Below are 25,222 nucleotides of genomic sequence, written 5' to 3'. Positions count from 1 at the left end.
CACTAACGACAATTTTAAGAGAAGACACTTTTTTATTTCAAATAATAACTACAAATAATTTCCCTATGCTATCTTTCGTGTCATTTTTTGTTGGCTTGCCATTATCTGACTAATAAAAATCGGGCGCTTCGGTTTCCTTTCTTCTCGTTCATTACGTAGCGAGGGCCTCAAATCTGGTAGCCTTGATGCCTTCGGGTAGTATGTGTGCGTTTATTGGCCACTTGCCTTCACCTAAAATGTTCAGGTACTGCGTGACGCCTGTGGTAGATAAGATGTTTTACATCCACTACCTTGGCCGTGAGTGGTGGCACTGGCTAACACTCCAAGGGTTCCGAGCCAACCGAGACGCTGTGGCCAAGAGCCAGTCGGCTTATATACTCACAGACTCGCAAGACGCCTGCCGGCTCTTAATTCGGGGAGTTCTACCGGCCGTGGTCCTTCGCATACTAGGACCAAGCCTCCAAATGGACCACGGGATAAACTGGTGTCCCGCGCACACCGGAGTGGAAGGCAACGATCGGGCGGATCGTCTGGCTCGAGGTATAACAGGCCGAGCTGCGATACATACCGCTCGAACGGATGCCTCTCCGACACCCGGCAGCACACCGAGAGACATACTTGAGGCACAACGACTAGGAAGACGAACCAAAGCTCCACCTCACCCCAAGCTCAACAGGCGACAGGCGAGGGACTGGCGCCGAATACAGACAAACACCTACCCACACTTACATAGACTGCACATAATATTTCCTAAGAAACACAGCGACAGATGTCCATGGTGCGACTCTACCCCGACACTAGAACAAATCACTTACCAATGCACGCAGAGTCCGGCAGACGCCGTCTCGCCGCTACTTAACGATACACTTGGCAATTGGTCGTGGGAGGCGCGACTCTCCGAACTGGACTTGGGAAGCCAATTGGCGACCCTCGACCAGGCCCGGCGCGCCGCAATAGCCAGTGGGGCCCTGGAAGAGGGGCTCCACCCACAGTAACCAAGCACGATCTTTACTTAAATAAAGTTGTTTCTCTCTCTCTCTCTCTCTCCAAGGGTTAGCTTTAGTAGAGACATACAAATATTCCAGGAAGTGGTCGGAAAAACAGCGCCGCGGTAGCTCAGTCGGTAAGAGCATCGCACGCGCAATGCGAAGAAGTGGGTTCGTATCCAATTGGCGCCCAGCTGTTTTTTTCGTCCACTTTAATTTTCAATTTATGAAGAACTACAAATAATTTCCCCTATGCTATCCTTCGTGTCATTGTTTGGTGCCTTCTTTATGACGTGAATTAACGTCATTAAATATGTAACGTTAATTAATTAATTAACAACATTAATTAATTAATTAACATTAAATATGTAACGTCAAGTGAAGCCGATGCGGGAATCCACTCGCCTTCCGTTACCTCCTCCTCCTTTAAATTTATGTTTCTGTCTATTACCGCGGTCGAGACTGCAGCTCGTTTCCCCTATTTGCTATTTGACACGTCTTATCTACTGATCTAGCTTAACTTAGGATTTCTCTATATGTCCCCTTGTTGAAATAGCCACGATGCGGCAGATATCGCTACACCTAATGATAGTCCGGCAGCTGGTCTGCATGCTGTACTGTATCTATGGCGGCATATAAGTCGCGTGACGTATTTGCACGCTCGGTGAAGGCACGACCAACAGTTCAAAGGAAGGCTGCCGTGACCAATGCAGGGAAGACCGCTTCTGGATAGCATGACGAATTGATTCGCGTGTGCGAAACGTGTTCCCCACGAGGCACAGAACTAATCGATGGACGACAGTCAAGGGCGTCAGATAAATGCGAAAGAGCTATCATGGTTGTGTTCCAATACTCGCCGTAGACGGCATAGTAGGCGACTAAGTGCACAGCGACCACCTTAAGTGTGGTTCCAATTCTCACGAAGACATGAAAGTAAACAGCTTCGTGAAAACAGCATCGAAATAAAAAACGAGACTACTTTCCCGTCCAAACAAGATAGCGGCTGTGCAGGACGCTTGGAAACTCGATGGCAAGGTCGTCTGCGCACAAGAAAACGTAGACACACATTCCTATGCTCTTAATGTAAGTCACGTCTTGTTTTTCATAGTTAGCGGACGCAAAAAGTTAAAATACGGAAGTGATGTGGGCTCTTCACAACTTTTTCTTGTCGCCGCGAAGGGGCGCCCCGTCTCAGAAGCGTCTTCCAGACGGTTCGAAACGCGTTCCATGACTCGGGCACGAAGCTGTCTCGGGTGTCTCCTAAGCCGTCTACGTACAACGTATCCGATTCTGGCAAGAATTCAATCACACTCATTATTATTGTCACAATCTCAGTGCATGATGACGGTTGCAATGACGATCGTAGTGAACAAGGTGCCAGGAAAGAGAACGTCAGAATTATAAACTTTACAACAGCAGAGTTTTGTCCTGTCAGTTTCTTCTGCCTTTTTCGCTTCTTTTTTTTTTTCAAGTCTTGCCTTCAGCGGCGGTAATGTATGATGCGCGGCCGCATTCATACCTAACCCAGTCAATGGAGACAAATCTATGGCGATTTAACATTAACAAACACGGCATATAAGAAGCGAACAAGGAATGCTTTAGAAGGAAGACGCATTGGCTATAGCGTCATTCAAGGCACTACAACCAGGAATGTCCAGCGCCCTTCTGAGGGCGAAAAATGAACTGGACAGGCGCGTGTGGCGTGTTCAGGTAAATTATGACGGTGACTACAATTCGCAGCAACCAACTCTTCCGCCCTTTGTCCCGAAATTGGCTTAAAAAGCTGTGACAGTGCAATAAAATCTCGGCCCTGTTCCCAATTTCACGTTTATAATCAACGCAAACGCCCAATAACATAAAAGAACATCCTTGGAAACTGGCCTACACAAACAACGGCGCGAGCCGCCCTGAAGGCACTGCTGCGTTACTTGAGAGACGCCGGACTCAGTGACAAATTGTGACTCTGCACTGTGTGGAACGTTCACACTAAGCAACACGAGAACGCCTTCGCATACTACGTGACAGTGCCCGCAGAAACAGTTCTGTTGTGTGTGCGTGTGTTCTTTTCTTTCCTTCTTTTTTTTATTCTTTATTTTTACTTATTTTTCTCTCTCTCTCCTTTCGCATCCCTTTACCCCTCCCCCGGTACAGGGTAGCCAACCGGAGATAACCTCTGGTTAACCTCCCTGTCTTTCCTTTACCTTTTACTCTCTCTCTCTCTCTAATGAACGCGATGGCATTAATGGCCCCATGTCGCAGTAAAGCCGGCGTCGGCGTTAAGCACCAGCGTCTGGCGGAAATAATCATGCCCGAACCAAATCATCCCGGTACACCCCGACCACACAGGCCCTCCGCGTGGCGCACGGCGTTAGCGAACAAAAATTTAATTTCGCAAAGTAAAATCCGTCAGAAAAATCGTAAAGTACGACTTAACCAAAACCTACACACGTGATAGCGTCGGACTGTAATTTGAATATACGAGAAAAAAGCCTGATAAGCAACCAGGGATATTTGAATGCTATCATGTTCCACTCTTAAAGGCGAAGTTTAAGCGTCTTCCAATTCTGATTGTTTTTCGCTGTACTTGTTTTTAGGCAACATTGAAGCGAATGTTGAAAACGAGCCTTTCTAAATTTTGATCAGGGCCCATGTCGCAGAAAATACGGTGTCGGTGTCGACGTCAACGACGTCCAATAATGCTACAGCGTTCCACTCTTAAAGGCGAAGCTTAAGCGTACTCCGCGATTTTGGCATCCGTCGTCGTCTTTGGTTAAAATTAAAAAAAAAGAAGAGAAAGAGCGAGTGTAGGAGCACGGGCCTCACTTGGGCCTGGTGTCGTGTAAGTGTAAAGAAGGCGCCGTTGGCACTAGCAGTCAGTTACACTAAGAGATGGCCACATAAAGCCAACAGACAATGAAGCCAAGGACAGCATCGGGAAAAAATTAAGTGTAGTTGAAACTGTAATGTAGAAAACATTGAAGGACGCTTAAGCTTCGCCTTCAAGAGTAGAACGCGATAGCGTTATCGGGACCCGTTCGCATCGCATCGTTCGCATACGGCAAGTAGGCTTCATTCAATGCAAATCTGAACGCGGAAAAGCCTGCTAACAAAGACCAAGCTTACACCAATCCCCTTAAAGTCAGCTTCACTTTTAAACAGAAATGCATTGATGTCAAGACGTTTTTCCAGGGGCAATATAAGTGGTTTTATAATAAAATGTGAAGGCCCTAGCACCATTTTTTATTATTTTATTGCGATAGCAAATATATGGACACTCCAAAGGAGATTTCTGCCGTCGCCGTCGCCATGAGGTTCCGTATGACGTCAACGGCGATGAACTCGTCGCGGCGCTCCGGACGCTGTATGTGCGAGTGAAAGGGCGCGAGGGACGCGCGCTTTAACGGGGAGCGATCGCACGTCGGAGAGCAAACCCGCGTTCTGCGCCGTGATGATGATGATGATAAGTGGTTCTTGAGGGAAAGGGAAAGGTTGACGCTATCTTCTGCTCCCTGAAGGGCTGCAGAATTAAGCGTCTCTTTCCTCCTTTCCATATATAGAGACCTAACGCAACTTTTATTGCGATAGCAATTATATGGACACTCAAAAGCAGATTTCTGCCGTCGGCGTCGCCGTCGCCGTCGTCGTCGCCGTCGCCGTCGCCGTGAGGTTCCGTATGACGTCAATGGAGATGAAATCGTCGCCGTGCGCCGAACGCTGTATGTGCGAGTGAAAGGGTGCGAGGGGCGCGCGCTTTCACGGGGAGTGAACGCACGGCGGAGAACAAACGCACGTTCTGCGCCGTAGTAGTAGTAGTGATTTTATTGAAGAAGAAAGTGACGCTTATTTCTGCTGCCCAATAGGGAGCACGGCGCAGTGCGCCGTGCTCGCTTAAGGGCTGCAGAAGTAGGCGTCTCTTTCCTCCTTTACAATCACCATATATGTAGAGCAAACGCGCCTTCTTCCGACGCGCGAGAGGCCGTGGGGGAGGGAAGGGAGGCGACGTTTAGCTGCGGCACCAAGTGCCTATTTATATCAGAGAAACAGTCACCAACGCCGCACGCATTTTGAGCGAACGCGGGCAAAACGCCGACGGCGTCGACAACAGTTCTGCGTGCTGTTTATACAGCTGATAAAGCTAATATCATTACTCCGTACAGCTCTCTACAAATTTGCTATCGCAATTGATGCTTCGCCTTTCAGGTGAAACTGCGACAACTTTTTTTTCCGTCGCATGAAAGGCTGTGGGGGGACGGGAAGGAGGGAGGGAGGGGAGGCGACGTTTAGCTGCGGCACCAAATACGTATTTAAATAAAAACTCCGCACGCGTTCGTTGCGAACACGGGCAAAACGCCCACGGCGTCGACAACAGTTCTGCGCGTTGCTGGTGCTGCTGCATGTCGAAGCTTATGCAGTTGATAAAACTACTATCCTTACAGCTCTCTACTAATTTTTTATCGCAATTGGTGCTTCGCCTTTTGGGTGAAACTGCGACAAATTTTCATTAATTGTTTGCTATTGTTACGACACGCGCAGCTCTGGTGAAATGCTGGAAGAAGGGGTTTGTGTTTGAGTTTTCTCGTAGTAGAATTAGGTTGTCTCGTCTATTCAAATTACAATACAACGCCGATTACACTTCAACCGGATTTCTGCCGTCGGCGTCGCCGTCGACGTGAGGTTCCGTGTAAAGTCCAAGGTCGATAAAATCGTCGCCGCGCGCCGTATGCGCGAGCGAAAGCATGCGGGGGGCGCGCGCTATCACGGAGAGCGAACGCACGGCGGAAAGCAAACGCGACCGTCGCGCGAAAGCCGTGGGGGTATGGGAGGGAGGGAGGCGGGGTGACGCTGTGCTCCGGCACCAAAGGCGTATCTTGTAACCGGACGCAAGGGGAACTTGCCACTCAATCTCCCACGCGAAAGCGGGAAGGCAGCGCGGGAGGGAGCGGGGGGGGGGGGGGGGGGGGCGCAGCTTTGACTCTGCCAACATCCGGGCTCGTATGTTACCCAGCTGTGGCGGTCGCCCGCACCGTCTCTTATCTCAACACAGCTCTGACCTATGTATGCGCTGTGCATTCGCCGCTCAGTTTCCGTTGAAGCGATAGACCGCACGAACATTCGCCCGCTGCGGCGGCTGCGCTTGCTGCCAGCGTTTTGACAGTCGTTGTCTGCGGTCATTCAGTGTGATCTATTCATGTTTGCTTGTGCGCGCTGAAACCATGCTTGTTAAGTCAGTTAGTAATAGTCGAGCCTATCTCACCTGCTCATTTTCCAACGCGCGCTACACATGCAATGCTGCCCGGATCGGCAGTGCAGCGCTACAGGTGTGTCCCTTCGCACGCGCTGCCCACGGGAAGCCCTTCTCATCAACACCACCGTTTCACACGCGCCTTGTCGTGGTCATCGAGTCTCTCTTCATGAGGGTCTCCTTACGCCGCAGCACACCTGCTTACTTACTAAGCTTATGTTTACTACAATTAATATTGCTACCAAAGCCGCTCACCTTACTTCGTATGACATTGCTGTGTTGCTATCGCATTCATTGCTTCTCCCTCAGGGCGAAGCTGTGACATTTTTTTTCTTCCTCTTCTGACCAGAGCGACGACTTCGGGATCTGCAGACTCACGTTGTTCTACACGGTGCTTTCCAATGCACCTTGGTCCTTCTAGCTCTCCGTCCAGCTGCAAGATCACGAGAAGGACCCACTCCGTCCGTATTACTCCATAGCGATGAAGCACCGACTGCTCTTTCCAAGCGCCGATACTTAACTGATTATGTGCCTCTCCGGACACCAAGTTATGCCGGGCGCCGACGCAATACGCTCCGGGCCGCGCTACCTGTGCGAGTTGACACCGTGCCAGCTTTGCCGATGACATCATCCGCAGCGGCGCTCGCCTATTCTTATCTAGGTCATCCATCATCCGCAGTGACAGCTGCGCTGCAGATATCATTCCTGGCTCTGTCCCAACTTTTATCGCCGAGCTTCATACACCCGCATCGCGAACAAGGTAAATGTACCTGGTAACGAAGCGTCCATAGAAGCCCACGCGTTCAAAACAGGCCGATTCATCGGCGGTTCATGGGGCTTAGGCGCCATCTGTGTAAGGAGCGAACACTTCTCACGGGAGAAAAAAAAATAATGCGATGCCATATTTGTTAAAAACAGAAGAAACGTAATTTTTGTTCCTAAAGGCGCGAAATTTCTTTTAGTGGCCTGTCAGAGCTGTATTTTCGGGTGACCCACAATTCGACTCAATGGGCGTTTCGAGCGTTCAGTGAGGAAAGCGATGCAACAAAAGGTCAGCTGTACGGATGTCGAAATCACACGCCTGCCCAAACATTGTTTCCTTGCAGGCCGACAAAAGCGTTCGGTGTAGGGTGCTGGTCGTATCGTCAGGCGCCAAGCGAGTCGGCCAGCGCAGCCGCACGAGAACAGCTAAACTAAACAATTATCTGGTGGTCGTAACTCACAACGTTTGACTGAAGACGTTAAGGAACGATGAAACCGCCCGTCCCACCAGAATTCATACAATCGTTTACAAGCAAAACAACACAACGTGTGAGGGGGACGTAATGTAACAAATGAAGTTTAGGAGCGTGTCTTTCTGCGCACTTCAAGAGCTGCATTGCATTGCAAGTGATAGCGGTGCCAGCGGGCATTGAAAAAGGTGTATTTATTGTAAATGGTAGTGTTACGAGGCATTGCGTATGAGCATGCCGTTAAAGGACCGATTTGCTACGCTAAGAGAAAGAAGATCGGACATGCCGCGTGAGATGCTGTTAGCCATTCTGCGGATAGCAGCAACCTCTAAATATTGTAATATACAATTCCGTCTCTCCCGTGTTCTCGTGAATCCCCGTGACAATAGAGTAAAATAGACTTGTCCTTTCTTTCCTCGCCACGCGTCTATAAAATTGATTAGGAAATGTATTTTCGATGAATGAATCAAACTGTGTTTCGTCTAAAAAAAAGCGCTTTTTTCTTTTTTAATGTTTCTTCGCTTCTCCCATCGGCGCACTTCAAGCGCTGCTCCCATAACCACCCTTGCTGATGTCCGTGACAATTGATTGTGAACCACTTTTCGCCCGAAGTTTCGCGACCTATTTGGATTGACCTTGTCGCGGATTTTCCAAGTGGAAGCGTATACTCTCACGCGTAAAAATCCTGCTTTGTGTACCGCGTCTAGTGATGAAACCGCCAAAATCCTTTATTTTTATTTTATTTTTTTACGATCCTTAGTGAATAATCATTTTAAAATATTTTTTTATTCTAGAAAATTACTTGTTCACAGCTCAATAGCAATAAATAAGGCAACAATGATCATCCATTGTTTACGGCAGATAAACTTTCCATTGTCTGTTGTTCGTGTCGCTCATTCAATGATGACATCCCGGGAAATTCAGCTACTGAGGGCCATACTATTTCCGCATCAAAAATAAACTCAAGCGATTAAGTAAGAAAAAAATGCGAAAGGAAAAGGACTAAGGCAGAAAGGAAAAAAAATATCGGAGGAATAAAACATCAGCTCAACCTTGGCATAGCTTCCTATACGATGTGCGCAGTCGTAGTGCGATATATGTATAGCAAAGCACAAACGTCCAATCACATTGTGCATTACAAGAAGACCTGTTCAGTCACAACACGAAAATGAACACAAAAAAATGTCTGAGAATCCGGTAGTGACGTACTCGAGGCCATCTATCCACTGCACGGTCCATTCAGCTGTCCAAGTATGCAGGCAACAACTGTGCATTCGCTGCGTGCTATTCAAAGTTTATACTAGCGCAGGTATACAATGGCGGGCGCAAAACGTTTGTCGTCGTCCCACAAGCTAGAAAGATGTGGTGGTCTGCAGCGCTGACCACTCGCGAAGAAATGGACGGGAGCTCGGAGCCGCTGCAGGAACCGTGACGAGAGCAGGTAAGGCTTCGACATTTAAAGACAATGCTGTATCGGCCACACCCGCCATCGTATAGCCTAGTGGCTTTGCACTGTGCAGCGTGAGGTCGCGGGTTCTATCCTGTTGTACTGTGGTTTGTACCGCTCTTGTACCGTGCATTGCTCTTGTACCGTGCATTGGACACCCATTACAGTACCACAGGTGGGTCAACGTTAATACGAAGTCCCCCCCACCGTACGACGTGCCTCATAATCAGGCCACCGGTTTTCTGGTACGTAAATTAAACAGGCGAATTTAATTGACTTGATGTGCTACGACATTCTCTCATAAAACCCTCACACTTCGCCCCCTCCCCACTTTCTATTTTGAGGGAACAGGCGTATCGCTCATTATCGTAGCTATCATATAGTTTCGCGGTTTTTCATAACTGCATGTCTGTCATATAATGGCATTCAAATTCACGCGTGCACAGTGAAATAATGAGATTGAAAAATAGCGAAGAATCAGGCGTTCTCGAAACAAATTTTTTTTTTACAAAAGTAGTCAGCGTTTAGTGTAGCAATGACTACCAATGCCATGCTGCCACGAGTTGGGAAGTCGAGTTGTGTGCATACAAGTCGCGACACCTTCTTTTTATGTATGCTTGCCGAGATTGTTCGCGCCGAATGCAGTAGCGACGGAAAAGGTGTACCCACGACTCGATAAAGAAAGTGTCGCTGCACACTTATCGAATGCCCGATTGCTTCTATTGAGGTAACAGATAAGCGTATACAAGCAGATAGCTAACCTGCGAGGACCACGAGGCCCACCCATATGCGAAATATGTTTTGCTTATTTAAATCGTCTTCACACGCATTATAAGCGTGACAAACTGAAATTCTCCAGACCTATTCCTGAGTAACTTAACGATTTGAAGTCAAACCTTACCTATAGATGATCATGGGGCGCTGTCTGACCGTCTTTTCTGTTTCGTACGCACGCCCACTTACGGTATCGCTGGAATCATTAGGTCCGCGTGACAAAAAAACCAAACAAAAAGAAACGAAAAAAGGGAGCCTGTAATACAACGAAAATATTCCCTGAATTATCCTAACCCACGGTGCTTCTCTTCCATCGGCATAGTACATAATTTAATCGGCATAGTGCATAGTGCATGCGCAAGAATTCGGTACCCACCACGATGACTGAGTGGTACTGTTGAGCTCGAGGTAGCACGTCGCAATGCCGGCCTCTGCTACCGCATTCGGACGGCGATGGAATGAAGAACGCTCCTGGGCATAGCTTTACCTGCACTTCAAGGGACACCTGGCGGTTGTGCAGAGCTATTGTCTGTGCACACTGTGCGGCGGGCACTGGCGCACAAGATGTTGTACTGACCAAATTTTGCATACCTTCGAAATGGTGTTTCAGTTCGAACTTACCACTCGAACTTCCTTTCTTGTAATTATATTTTTCTTGTCTTTCAAGCGCGGCAGATTCACAGCGATACAAATCGGCTCATCGGCTCAGTAGAAAGCACAAGTCCTCCCTTGTTACGGTTTGGCTCGACGCGACTGCGACCGCGATACAGCTGAGCGAGCCCTCGCAGATGCACACTTACAGCCACGCAGTGTCGCCGCGCTTGGGGGCGCACCAATAATGAGAAGCGATCGCAGATGTTTCGGGGATGGGAGCTTCTGAGCGAGGCACAACAGCGTCCTACACTGGCCCGCTTCCGCTGCGCAGCCTGCGTATATGGCACGCAGATGCCTGCGACAGCGTGCTCGGTTCGCGCGGCTTTCTGGTATGGCAGCACCCCCATGACGAAAGAAGGATTTGTTCGGATGACCGAAGAGTTCACTGTTACCAGGTAAGCGTGCCCAACTTTGCTTTTATGTCCACGTGACCCTTGAGAAACTGAAGAAAGTTTGCGGGACCACATCAAAGCTGGAAATATTTAATGAAGGGGGCTGCGGATAACTCCAACTATTACAGATTCCGTAGTGTGCAAAAGTATATTTGTATACACCAGCGTTTTTTTTTTTTTCATTCCCCTGTCATCGGAATACGGCCGCAGCAGCAGGGAATCAAACCTTTGTTATCTTGCTCGGCACGATAACGCCATAGTGTACAATGTTTATCCCAGCAAACCGTTTATCCCGCTGCATTTCTAACAGCCTCAACTTTCAACGTTAACACGCCACTGTCGCTGCCTTTAACGAGTCTTTCTTTCTCGTTGTCATAGAGGATTTGAATGCTCTGCCAGACGAGATAGTTCGTGAGGGTGATTCAGAAAATTCACTACCATTACAGCACTTATGTCCTAACCGTCGTCACAATGCTGCCAGACGTCCTTACACACCATGCCAATTCTTTAAAAAATCTTATCTTTTTGCGTACTTGATGTAACATCCGGCGTTTAAACTGAATTTATTCTCTGTATCACAATACGTTCCTTCGTTGACATGACCAAAACTTTGTTTTTGCCCCCCCCCCCCCCCTACTTCTGCAATACCACTGAAATACCCCGTGAGACGCCCTTAACGGAGAATATAGAGTGTTGATGATGATGATTATGATGATAAACCACTGATCACTTGAACTTACTACAGTACTCCATTACGAATCGAAAGCTGATAGGTACTGTTTCACTTTTTCGTTTAGCTTTTGACTGTACTTCACACTCTCAAAAGGCGGTATTTCGTAGGCTTGATAAAGTGAAAGCTCAATTTGTCGACCATGACCACCGAGAACCACGCCCTTCTTCAACCTAGCCTGTCTTAATGTGCACGCCACGTGCTGCTCAGTTTTGTATTTATCAGCCACCTGACGACATTTCTCCTACCACGTGCGTCATCTACAAGGAACCTTCCGGGTCCCGGCACATGTTGGCTTCAATCCACCGCCCCGTGCTGACCTGAGCAAGCGGCCTGTTTACTGTTCTATACGGGACAGAGGACGCCGTCATTAAGGAAAGCTTGAGTGAGGCATGCGATATGGCTCATGTTGCTCTAATATACAGACTGTGACGTCGGTCGCGTTGTAAGTGCTCAAGAATGACGTTATGGAATATCAAGTCACGGTATTGCGTAAAAAGAAATGGTGGTATCACTCATGCATTGCAAACTTCTTGCTTGTCTTACGTTAAAGACAGCTTAATAACGATGCATCTTGCATACTGTTCACAGAAACAATGTTCTTGCTCAGCTCACGCACAAGAATTCGTAAAAAGAAAGAGACAGAAAAAAAGGGAAAGGCAGGGAGGTTAACCAGAGGGGAAGGTCAGGTTTTCTACCCTACGCTGGGGAGAGGGTGATAAAGGAATAGGGAAAGTAAAAATGGAGAAAGAAAGGAAGCACAGATACGCAATCACAGTCGGTCACTGTCACCGCATACAATCACTCACAGTTACGATACTTTTTCTTTTCTTTTTCTTTTTCTGTTGGAGGAACATGCAGCTCTTCGTGCTGCACTTCGTCTCGTCAGCCAAGAACAACAAATATTCGTAGTTTTGAATTATGGTGGGTAAGGTTAACTGGAAGTTTAAGCGTAGCTAGAAGTTGGAAACATTTGCTTTCTGCTACTCCAGTTATATTCAAAATGGACGAAGAAACTATGAGTGATTGAAATTATTGAAAAAAAAATAAAGTGATGAAGTAAGCCTATCAGAACGACAGCAAATTAACATAAAATGAACAATAAAGAAATAGTGAACGTCGAATCGTCGCACACACAGCTCATGGTTACAAAGTGCTAAAGAAAAAGAAAATATGCAGATCCAAAGCAAAGTTATAATATAAACGGCACGAAGCTTATTTGTGTTATCGAGGTATCGGCAGTAGCGAACGCCACGAGCCCAGCCTCGCCGCCTGTAACTATGTTGGCTGTGTGCGTCAAAATGACGGTGACGCTTGTCGAGGGAAATGTATTGATGAGATGTGCATGCATAGAGAAGTACGACATATCTTAATATATATTTAGGCTTCATACCCGCTGTATCACAGTGGCACATTCATACCGGGGCATTGCTAGTGCCGCACTTGTCCCGGCAGTACGACTAAGATCAAAGTGCAGGAGTTGGCTGTTCTGGCACACACCCAGTGGCACCATGCCCAGAGACCCAACTTGTCTTCTATACCAGACAGCAGCCAGCCGTAAGTTGTCTATTCTTGTACAAACGCAAGTGGCCTAAGTTGCCTATAGACCTTTTCATCGGGCGAGGAGGAAAGGGCGCGCGACGAGCATTTCCTCCTCTCTGGCTTGTGCGAGCCGGCGCGGCGCGGCTTGAATGTGTTGCCGGTCGCGCGCTGCGGAAAGATTCGGAGGTGTTTTAGCATAGTTCCGAGTGCAATTTACGGGATGTCAGTCCTTACGAGGTCGTCGAACAACCACTGTGTAGCCTTTAGGTGCAGCAGTAGCTACAGTATCTGGAAATTTCTCTTGGATGTGCAAAAATGCAACGCGCACCATCAGCCGCGGTGTGTGTATGTGTTGTGAACTATGTTGGATGTATCGGTGTTCACTCGACGAAGAGTTGTTGTAAAACATTTGCATCAGCCACCGGCTTCGTTTTAACGCATTTTAAGTCTAGTAAACTTCAAATCACTATGTCTACGTTAGCCTCCTGCAAGAGGCCGAAGGCTTTGCTCAACCAATGCCGTTGGCTCAATACAGCGAGCACTGCGGCTGGCAAACCAACATGATACAGATAATTGCTTCGTGCTTAGATCGGCGTTACCTTTTTGCCCTGTAAGGCACAATATACAAAGGGGATCGCATAAAGAGAATCCAACAGCTATCTGTAAGGACCCAATTTCCGTAACGTGGGTGAATGCGTCGTAAATGACTGAACTTAGGAGACTGAAAAAAAAAAGTTCATATGGTCCTCCTGTTGCGGCAAAATAAATCAGAACACGGGATAACGACGCAATAAGACTCCGCATGGTCGTGTTGCATGCTTGGAACACTTTGACCAAACGCTATATAGAACAAACAGATCTACAACACAGCATTTAGTACTGCCTCGGGCGCTCGCACAGTCTGCAGCTGGTCGTTCGACCACTCAAAAAGTGTGCTTCACACTGTGTGGTATGCGGTTATTATTAGCCAAACTTTTATTGCGATAGCAATTATATGGACACTCCAATCTGGGCGGACACCTTGCCTATCAAAAAATGCAGTCGCCCAATGTATCTACACATAACTTGAACGCTTGTCAAAGTAAACAGCACGACTTATTCTCCAGCAGAACGGTACCCTCGCTGTTAGGATCCTCAAATGGTTCGCAACTACTCGTTGCAGCTAAAGTAGAGCTTAGAATGACAGTGCTGAGAATGTAAGGTAATATTCGTGAAATGAATTTTCAGAAATACCTAACTGATATCTGAGGCTGCTCAAACAAACGCGCACACCTCGCGCTGGGTGCTCCGTCCGCCCTAACACAGCAGTTACTCCAGCCGCTTAATTACTTCAGGCATAAATTCCTTCGCTACCCCTCACAGGGCCATTCCCCACGTAGAAGACGCCATTTCATGCTAAATAGACCTCGCGAGTGCGAAACAATCCACCAGAAACTGCCGCTGAACGTATACCACAGCATACAACATGGGCGTTCGCCCAAGCCAGCATGCCAACTGCCCATAGATGGCGCCTGTGCCTACGCAGTGGCGGCGCCCATGAAAAAACGGTCTATATATAGATCCACGAATATATCCGCCTAAGCGCTACGTATCGTCGAAGACAAAACTACGACCACAGGACGAATACGGCAGCATCGCGTCGATGGGGTGAAATGACGGGTAGACAGGCAGAGAGAGTGAAATTACGAGCTCTTGGCTGCTTCTGCAGCCTCAAGCCTTCCTTGGGATACCTGTACAAGGACGCTGTCAAAGAGTAGCATCTGACGGAAGCATATGATACCGCAGAACGCTAATTTTGACATAGAGTTCGCGCTACGGGTGTGTGAAGTTGCGATGCGTTACCCGGTTTCCTTCAAGCATAACACGAAAATTCAGCTTGCAAACTTTTGTATAGAAAGTGGTGTGTGAAAACAACACACACATCACTGGAGTCAATAGAGCCGGTTCTACGCCTCTTAACAAATCACAAAGATTACGGCAGAACCCATCTCACGATGACTGTCGACGGTTATGCATTAGCATTGAATAATGATGCGACATACCGTATTGCCACCGTTGAAACCAGCTATGTTATGAGAGGCGTACTGCTGCAGGACTCTATCGCGTTTCCCTAAAAACACTCAGCGCCATGTAGCGCCGGCCAACGCGAAGCCCGCGCATGACCTCCGAAATGGATGGCGCGCGCCGGTGCCTGGGAACACTAAAAATAGCCCCCCCCCCCCCCCGCCCGCTAGCCGCACACTCAATAACGCATATTCAGTCACCCAAGCTGGCGAGAGGTTCTTTGAAGAGCGGCACATACTCAGTGCATTCATAGCGCAGCTCGCTAAAGCGTTGGCGTGAAAGGCGTCAAAAACATCCGCGTACTTAGATTTAGGTGCATGTTAAAGAACCCCAGGTGGTCGAAATTATTCCGGAGTCCCCCACTATACGGCTTGCCTCATAATCAGATCGTGATTCTGGCACGCAAAATCCCATAATTTAATTAATTTTTTTCGATACAAACATACACACAAAGATACAAACATAAATTCATAGCAGCCAGAAAGTGCGTAAAGTACCCTAATAATGCTAAAGCATTCAAAGGTTGAAATGGTTTTGTGCGTCTGGGCATCATGACAAGCATCAAGCACAGCCTTACTGTAGGTGAAGCAAGACGGCAAACCCTTCGCGGCTTCATCGATGAAACGCTCGAATGTTTGAGAAGCGGTATGGCGATGAATGCATGACGATTACGAAATGACAACAATGGCATGGCGACGACTGCTTGATCACGTGGGAATACCGACGGCGTGACAGCAGCGTGACGGTGGCGTGATGACGCTGAAATGACGGCGTGACGACGGTTGCATGATGACGACGAAATGACAGCGCAGTGATGATGACAGAATGAAGACGGCTGAGCGATAACGAGGGAATTGTAAAAAAAAATGGAGCCTGTTCCACGAAGTGAAATCTGTCGAAACAGCGGAGCTGTGGTCGTTCTGTTTCTGCGATTGTCGTGCATGTTTCTTTTCTTCGCTGTGGTAGTCTTCGTATTAGACCGAAGGAACGACCACATCTCCGCTGTTTCGATGATGATGCATGAGATGATGTCTGCGCTGACGCTTGGCTTCGGCCTCCCGCTCTTGAGCCTCGGGATCGGTTCGACGTCACCGCTGCCGGCTATGCTCGGCATCCCTCTCTCGAAGCTCGGGATTGTTGGCTCGACGTCGTCGCTGCCGCTCGCGCCGAGCGGCGCGTCCATCGTGCGTAGAGCACGCGGCGCAAACACCTGCTATTATACCCCGGCGCCTCTCCTCCTCTTCCCCGGCACGTGCTCCGATTGGTCGGCTCCTCTCCTCCCGGCGAGCGGGTCACGTGACCTTTCCGGCTCTGCTCCTGCGTGACGGCTGCGCACGCTCGACTAAGAGCAGCTCCGCTGTGAAAAATTCGTCGGCCCTTCCACACCGTGAAGATGGTTAACCAGCGAAGCTGAAACGTGCGGCCCCGGTGTTTATGAATGGGTTAATCCCGAGGGTTCATTAAAGTATTTTTCAATTATGAGGTCAGACACACGTTTGGCTGCGACGGAGAGAACGACGTCCCTGACGATATGCCCGCAGTCCGCCGTTGTCGCTTGTGTTTGATGTCGCGAGTTTGCGCGGCTGCGTGGTTAGCAGCACTCGCCCGCCATTGCCGCTTGCGATTCTTCGAAATAAATTGCTTCAAAATTAAATCTGTTCGTTACGTAAGACAATGAATGGCTCATACCCCCGTAAAGGCGGCCTCCCCATTACGACGACAGAAGCGAAGTGAAATTCTACGCTGGAATGATAAGCGGCAGTGCAGTCAGCTGTGGAAGCAGACGACGACGACGACGAACGCGGGGGCAGTGGCACGAGCACGCGCCGAGCACGAGCCAAAGAGCCAGCTGCGGAAGAAGACGATGACGCTCGATCCAATGCTGCTGATGATAATTTTCTGTACACAGGCGATTTCGCCTAGCCATATACCATTTCGCATAGACATATAAAACTTAGCTGTAAAAGAAAGGAAGGCGTTCGAATGACTACGACGGCATGACGATAGCTGTGTGTTTGTGTTGGAGCTCGCGTCCGCGCTCACGTACATAACTTGCCGCTCCGGGCCACCTCTGTTCACGCTATATCCTGTGCTGGCTTGCACTATGCCCGGTAGCGGACAATTGTGCAAGACAGCGCTTTCATATATATATATATATATATATATATATATAGCCGCCGATAGGCTGACCGAGGCCGCCGCGGTAAGCAGCCGCGCCAAACCATGAAGTGTAGGCAAATAAAGCTTCGTTATTGTAAAGATTTACCTCGAAGTCGGTCCAAATGAAGCCTAAGCTTGCCGCCAAAGCGCAATGCAGCTCTGCAATGCAATGAAAGCCACCCAAAGAAAGACAAGCCGCGAACTAACGCGATGAAAGGAGCATCAATGAGCGAATGTGTTCCTGTGTTTTGCTCTTCACTTGCAGTCAGGCCCATAGCCAGGAGTTTTTTCCTGGGGGTGAGGAGAGGGGGGGGGGGAGGAGAGGGTGGGCCGGGGGCCTTGACTATCGGAGGAAAGTATGTATCTCTCAGTAAATATTTTCACTAATAATCGCAGTATGTAAATTATGTGACGTTGCAAATACTATTTTATTAGTAGTTTTATATTATTAGTTTTGCGATGAAGCTTCCTAGTAGTATATCTTTGTACGGACGATTCGTCTCAATAGATTTCATTAACAAAAATAAAACAGCGTTACTCAGCGCTGTAGGACATGGGCACAGAACGATCAAAATCACCCCCCCCCCCCCCCTGCCTACGGGCCTGCTTGCAGTATGTCGTACCACGAGGGCAAAATTTTCACCCTTCTCGAGTTTCTAGAGAAATGTATGAAATGAAGCCGTAAAGAATCTATACACAGGAGACATTGCAGAAAAGCGGCGATTAGTAGTGCGGCTAGGAAGATACATCGGAGTGACAAGCGATGACGAAACAGTCAAACTAAACCAGAAGTCGCGACTGATTTATGGGTATTGATCGCTATTATATTGGAGTGGTCCTTTCGTCTTCGGAGTTGCCATTATCGTCGTTGATTCGTCATTATGCCAACGTCATCGTATTAGGAAATAAAATCTACTATAAAATCTAGAAACATGCGACCTAGATGCCTCTGATCTTAAACCGAGGCGGATGTAGACGGTGCGGCAGTATGACCCCATGCCATGACCTACGCACTTGGACGCATACGCCCAAGAATCTGATAGGTCGAGATAAAGAAATCAATGAGAAATGTAAAAGATTTGTGACGCAAGTTGAAATTATGTAGGTTAGAATCAACGTAACAAAGATTTTTGTGTATAAATTAATGAAAGTGAAGGAATAAGTAAAATAACAGAAACAACAACAAAATGAATCGAACTGAATTTGCCAGGAAGAACAGAGATAAGCATTTAAGTCAGAATTTAGCAATTCAGTCATACTGAATCGAAAATAAGTTCCTGGATGGCAGAGAAATACTTGCCGTCACGGTGCCCTACAATCGATGCAACTAAATATAACAAATTAGGAACACTGACAAGCCAACGTAACCAGAAGGATATCAATTAACTTCTGTAGCAACAACCTTGGTGTATTTTGCACATGAGATATATTGTACAGTGTATGTGAAAAAATGCACCCAGGCGATAAAGATTTCTTGATTAGCATTATTAGTTATAAGTAATAATGCTATAATGAATAAGCGCTGTATGTTGTATGTGGTCACTTTTAAAATCCTGAGACCGCGCGCGCATACTGCATGGTAATCGAAGTTTCACATTAAATGTCGCAAATAAGAGATCGATGAGCTTCAGAGCAAGTAACCCGTTTATGTACAACAGGAACGAGCACTGTATTCCACCGTGTGCTATTGTTTTACATTTCTGTCTCTTCGATTTCTGGTTATGACGAGTATGATGATATCTGTTGATGGTCATTCGTCGATTAACGTCTTCAGGTGCCAATTAATTCTGTTGATTGGAAATTTACTTTCTCCCCATTTCTTACATATTCAGAATCATAAAAAGCGTACAGCTGCAGAATAAATTAAGAGTTTCAATTCTTTAGTGAGTTTTGTCAAGTTTACAGGATGTAGACTCCATGCGTCAACTCTATACAGGAGCATCAGTTATGAGAAATCAATTATTTCACGTCAAGCAGGCTTGAACAGCACCTATCCAGCCACTTGAAAATTATGGCTGGTGAGTGAGTGAGTGAGTGAGTGAGTGCGAGAGTGAGTGAGTGAGTGCGAGAGAGTGAGTGCGAGCGAGTGCTAGCGAGCGAAACAACTTTATTCGGTCCACAATAGATGCGAGTAAACTCAACGTCACCTGGCTAGGCCCACTCGGGGACCATCAGGTCAAACCTGACGGCCCTCTCGCGGGCCCTCTGGACCGCCAGGATTTGAGAGGTCTGATCCTGGGCTTTAATAAGCTTCATCATTTCCTCTTGGGTGAAAGGGCAGAGGCGCAGCCACACAGGACATGCTCGAAGTCCGCATAACCACCACACAGGTGCAGTCCGGGTTTCGGAACCGTTCGGGGTACATTGTGTGCAGTGCCGCACGGGCTCGGGTAAGTGCTGGTTTGTAGAAGTCTGAGTGTGACTGCCTGGGCCCTGCATAACGAAGAGTTCGGCAGAGGCAGGAGTCTTCTTGATAGATAAGTATGCTTGCAGATCTCGTACGAGCAGAGAGGCTCGGGTCGCCCAGGAGAGGACACGTTACCCGGCGCACGGTCAGTGAAACCTCGTGCAGCCGAGTGCGCCTCCTCTTTGGGGTTGAGCCTCAATGGTTCCAAGGTGCACAGGGAACCAGGCCAATGAGTGATGTTTGAGGTCTTCAGAATTGGAATGATACGTCGGGCCTGGGGAGTCACCATTCCCATCTGAAATGCCCTGATAGTGGCCTTGGAGTATGAATAAATCGTGTCATGTACACCATCGGATCAATGCAAGAGCAATGGCAACATGTTGTGCAACGCTGGAACTAGAAGTGCGGATGGTAGCACAGCTGATGATTTTGGAATCACAATCGATGACCACTGAGGAAGGCAGCGTCTACGAAGCATTCGATCCTCGTCCAAGCGGGCACTGTCGAGCAGAGCTTTACCTCTGGCTCGTCTTCGTCCTTTGTTGTAGGTCGGATGCATATTGCGTGGCATCCGGTTTATGGAAATATTGGATCTTACGTCGGTTGGGCAGCTTCACAGCGTCGGGGCCGGCGACCGTGGGTTAGGTCCCAGCATGCCAAGTATGGCTCGGCCCGCTGGGGTGCCGGAGAATCTGACAAACTGAAAAAACTCTTGGGCTTCAACAATTTCTTCGAACGTGTTGTGGATTCCCAACTTGAGGGGGTCTTCTGTGTGCGTTCGGACGGAAAGGCCGAGGGCAAGCTTGAAGACTCTTCTGATTAGGGCATTGATCTTCTGCGCTCCGACACGAGCCAGTTGTGCATAGCCGCCGAATAATCGAGGTGGCATAGCACGAATGCGTGGATAATCCGGATCAGATTGTCCTCCCTGATTCCGCGGTACCTGTTGGCGATTCTTCGGATCAGTCCGAGGGCGCTTTCGGTCTTGGAACAAATGCATTCGACGGCGGCTCCGTTGGCCCCGTTAGACTCGATAAACATTCCTAGGACCCTGGTAGTGTCCACCCGGGGAACTGGGGAGCCGTTACCAGTGAATAACTCAGTGTGGCTCTCCGTTGCTGGCTTCCAGGACCGGTGAGAACTGCCTCTGGGCCTCTTCTTGTAGAGTAAGAGCTCGGATTTAGCGGGCGAGCACCTTATCCCGATGCGGATGAGATACCGCTCCATCACATCGATGGCCTCTTGCAAAGCACACTCGACCTGACCCTCACATCTGCTGGGGCACCAGATGGTGATGTCGTCCGCGTAGATCGTGTCGGTTAATGTTCGCGATCGTGTTCAAGGCCCTCGACAGGTTGACCATGGAGATTTTGAACAGCGTCGGGGAGATCACCGCCCCCTGAGGTGTTCCCTTTGGCCCAAACGGAATTTCGTGGGTCTAAAAATTCGTCAATCTTGACTCTAGTGGGCCTCGAGGAAAGGAAGGAGCGCACGAAATTGTACGCCCGCTTGCCGACGTGAACCTCTGTCAGGCTCTTGAGAATAAAGGCGTGTGGTATGTTGTCAAAAGCCTTTTCTAAATACAAGCGCCGAGAATTGCCTTAGTGTCGGCGGAGGTAGAGTTAATGATCTGGTACTTGATCAGCCTCATGGCGTCCTGAGTCGAGAGCCCCGACCGAAAGCCAATCATGTTGTGAGTATAGCATTCGTTAGACTCGAGGTGGTCAGTGAGGCGGTTAAGCATGACGCACTCGGCCATTTTCCCGACACACGACCTCTGGGAGATGGGCCTTAGATTGTCGATGAATTATGGCTGGTGCCGCACACTTTGAGAAACAACGACATAAGTCAGCCCACTACATACGACATACTCACACCGAGCAAAATACACAAAGGTGTATTTTCCCACTCGTTTTACTAAAACATATTGCACATGTCATTCACACTTGCAGCACAATTCGAATCTAGAAGTGTTTCAAGATGTACGCGACATATTTTAAATATAATGACTTTCACCACTGCTTTTGCTGTTGATGCCCTATTTTAGCATACACAATTGTGTACAAGTGCTCCCAAAATAATTCGGAACGCCGGACACGCAGCTGCTCGTCGGCGGAGCGCGCCGTTGGATATATACACGCAACATCTGCGCATGCGCGGTCTCCCTAGCGAGCAAGTTTCGCTCCCTAGTGCATCTAGATTGGCGTTGTCTTGCTCCAAAAAGGTAGCGCTAGGTGCCCTTTAGCATTGTGCAATGGGGGCTGGGCGGATGAATGTCTGTAGCACAGTATGCACCGTAATCTATGAATAAAGGCTTGTGGATTCCTTGCAGCGTATTCTCGCCATGAACGGCATCCCGTCTGGAAGATAGCAATCCTTTGCGTGATTACGTGCTAGTCAGGCGGCTTGGCTACAACGGCATCGCTGCCTTATTTTCAACCGTGTTAGCCTGTCCTGCGAAGTATTAGTTCTTGTTAAATTATCTCCCGATCCGTGTTACTACTAGCTTCGTAATACGAGGACAATTTCGACTATTACATGACCGCTTCCTTAACAAGTGCGTCTGCGATAGTGGCAATAAAACAGTTTACAAAATGAAATAAAGCGGCACATTCATCAAGGCCAATTTCACGCACAGGAAGTGACTTCATAAACCCTTCATGACTCCAGCCATTTATTTGCACACCACGTTACGTGTTTCGCGTATATTGTACGCCATATCCATCACGGAATCTGAGATCTGAGCAATGATAAATAAATAAATCGGAATCTGAGCAAATGATAAATACGGCCCACATGAAAAAAGAAAAAAGGCACCCAAGCACGCGAACATGCACACACGAGCGCTTATGCTCCAACGCGCGTGCATGCGCAGACACAGCTTGTCACGGACACCACTGGCCCAACCCCCCTTGACAAAACGTTAAGGGGCACCTAGGGCTACCGTTTTGGAGCAACGCAACGCAAACTAGATGCACTAGGGAGCCATGCTTGCTCGCTAGGGATACGGCGCTCGCGCAGGATATGGTACTACTTTTTCCACGAGCGCGCTCCACCGGCGAACGGCCGTGTGTGTGGCGTTCCGAATTATTCTGCGAGCGTCTGTACATATATCGCTTAAAAGGTTAAGGAGGGTCAGTGAGCCTACAAATTCACGTGATTCACTTCCTACACTGCATGGTTCCTTGCTTCATAATCACACGCATTGCATTGCTCATGGCAACGAAACCAGTGACCCAGTTTTAATGGAAGTGCGCAGTTTCCAACAAAAGTCATTTTTGACGCTGGAAGACAGTGCGTAACAAGTTAAAAGATACAGTACAGCGAAACACCAAATCAGCTTGTGGAGGCATACTAATCTCTCAAATCTATTTTTCATCGATTTGGCAAAGAAGTATTGATTACGAACTGACAAAATGAAAGCCAAACTTGTGCTCCCTAAATTAAGGGCCGGAGTAACTGCACCGATACCTACGCGTCAAGCCACGCATTTCAAATCGTTTTCTCGCATTTGGGTTGTCTTGCCGAAAAAAAAATATTAACAAATAAATAAATAATTATAATAGAAGAAATGTCGGCTTAGGAATAAGCTTGCTGGGGGAGTCATTGCTTAATTCAGAATGCAATACAATCCTTCCTCGTCGATAAACGATGAAATATAGAAATGAGGAGACACTGTCTAACATCCGTGACGTCACGGGTAGCAGGTGCAATAACATGAACGGGGCGTCGCCATCTGGCGTAGCAAGCACCTGTGTGATAGTGAGAGAGAGAGAGAGAGAGCTTTTCGATAATCAAGAAACAACATTTGCAAATAGAGCTGAACTCAATGCTTTTCTTTAGTTTTGATAGCGACGTTTGAGTACGGCACGCTCAAGCGGAGCAAAAAGAGGGGCGATGGAGAGTGCAAAACTGACGTTATATACGGCTCTTTCTGCTTCTTCATCATGATTTATAAAAGCATTCAAGCATGCCTTAAACGCGGAGGAAGCCTCTATCAAGGCGCCATACAAGGCCGGGTTCATCGAGAGGCTTTGCTCGTGGTGACGAGTGGCGCGGATGCCGGCTGTAGGAAGTCCCGCGTACTGTCGTACAAACAGATTCCGTGTACAGCGGGAAGGTGGCGTTACCCTCCCGTTACAGTCGCACAAAGCAGAACCTGGCGGATGTGTGTACGCTGCGTCAGCTCCGTCCCATGACTCATCACACGTCGCCCTCGCCGGAGGCGAGGACCTTCGCGTTGAGGCCGACACCAGAGATTGCGGCAAATCTGCTTATTATCCGGCAGCCGCCAGCGAACCTCCTTTCTTCTGGCTCTCCATGTGGCTTTCAAATAGCGCCTCTTCCTCTTCACAATCTCTCTCTCTCTCTCTGTCAATGTAGAGGTGCTTCCTCGAATGTGGTTTCGTTTCTCCGCCCTGTGTTCGCGGCGCGCCGGCTGCCTTGCGCAGCTAATGCTCACTCACGTGCCCTTACGCTGTGCGTATCGGATGTGTCGCTATTGTAGCTTCTTCAAAAAGGACGGACCCCGTATTTAAACCAAAGGCGCATGCACCAGCCCCTACAATCATAGCCGCTGGTAACGCGGCGCCATTCGCACTTCTACAGGATTGCGCCGTCCGAGAGCAGGTGACGAGTCAGGTCGCACCCCTCATAAGACTGGCATTACCAAGCTCGCATCTAGCCTGGGTGCGGAGCCATATCGTGGCGACGAACGGTAAACGACTCCTTTGAATGTTTTCCTAATGACCGCGTCCCTACGTCCACGCAAAACTATTAAAACACGCAGTTCGCGCTATGCTTTATAGCTGCGATTGTTATCCACGATTGGTGCTTATTAACGTGATAGCGTTAAGGGCCTCGTTTCGGGGAAAATCCGGTGTCGGCGTCAGCGTCGGTGCCGGCGTCATGTGACCGGAAATTCCTTTATATATATATATATGTATATGTATATGCCACGCCTTGCTATATGACAAGCGGTATATGCGGGTTATATTGACACACCATTCTATCACTAAAGTTACTCATAGCTTGTCTTACATTCTTGACAAAGTTATTCCTCGGAATGTTGAGAATGACAGCCCACAAACAAATGTCATGAAACAAAACACCGACAGCGAAATCTTCTCAGACGGAAATAATAAAAGTGCGAAACAACAACAGAAACCTGAAAATTATGAAATGTTTTTGACGCGGTTGTGCACAACCTCCAGGATCGGCCCACGCAAGAGGCCGCCGCGTTTCTACCAGAAAGCTCGCCTTCGGGCGTAGCGTTCGCCGCCAGCGTTTCCCAGTAAACATTGAGGTTACATAAGCTGCAGTTGCCGGTAAGCGTGAGAAGCAGTCATGGATCTTTGAATGCCATCGCGTTCCACTCTTAAAGGCGAAGTTTAAGCGTCCTCCAATTTTTTTCTCGCTCTCAGGAGCTTTCACTACGCAATCGTTCTTCAGTTCTCCGTCCCATCAGTTCTCCGTCGGACTGTCCCTGTCTAGAGCTGAAGCAGAGAAAATACTATTAATGATTACACGAACCACAAGCGACGCAGGCGCAGCCTCCTCGCCGAAGCAACGTCCCTTCATTGCCTTCCATCG

General features: G+C 48.3%; 1 protein-coding gene across 3 annotated transcripts in view; it reads left to right on the top strand.

Moving 5' to 3' along the window:
• Nucleotides 1-25,222, top strand: part of LOC119450598 (DNA damage-regulated autophagy modulator protein 1) — a 391,336-nt gene that overhangs the window by 274,065 nt on the left and 92,049 nt on the right. The window contains exon 1 of one of the 3 annotated variants that reach the window (XM_049666008.1): nt 8,734-8,901. The exons of 1 other annotated variant lie outside the window; for it this stretch is intronic. The gene's annotated coding sequence lies outside the window, so the exon portion shown is untranslated. Of the gene's footprint in view, nt 1-8,733; nt 8,902-10,627; nt 10,731-25,222 lie in introns of those variants that run through there. One more of the 3 variants, XM_049666012.1, reaches the window with a different exon arrangement.

The sequence above is a fragment of the Dermacentor silvarum genome, chromosome 4 (genome assembly GCF_013339745.2).
Source record: "Dermacentor silvarum isolate Dsil-2018 chromosome 4, BIME_Dsil_1.4, whole genome shotgun sequence".
In the NCBI taxonomy this organism is placed as follows: Eukaryota; Metazoa; Arthropoda; class Arachnida; order Ixodida; family Ixodidae; genus Dermacentor; species Dermacentor silvarum.
Note: the sequence above shows the minus strand (reverse complement) of the source record. Positions and strands in the feature narration are given on the sequence as shown.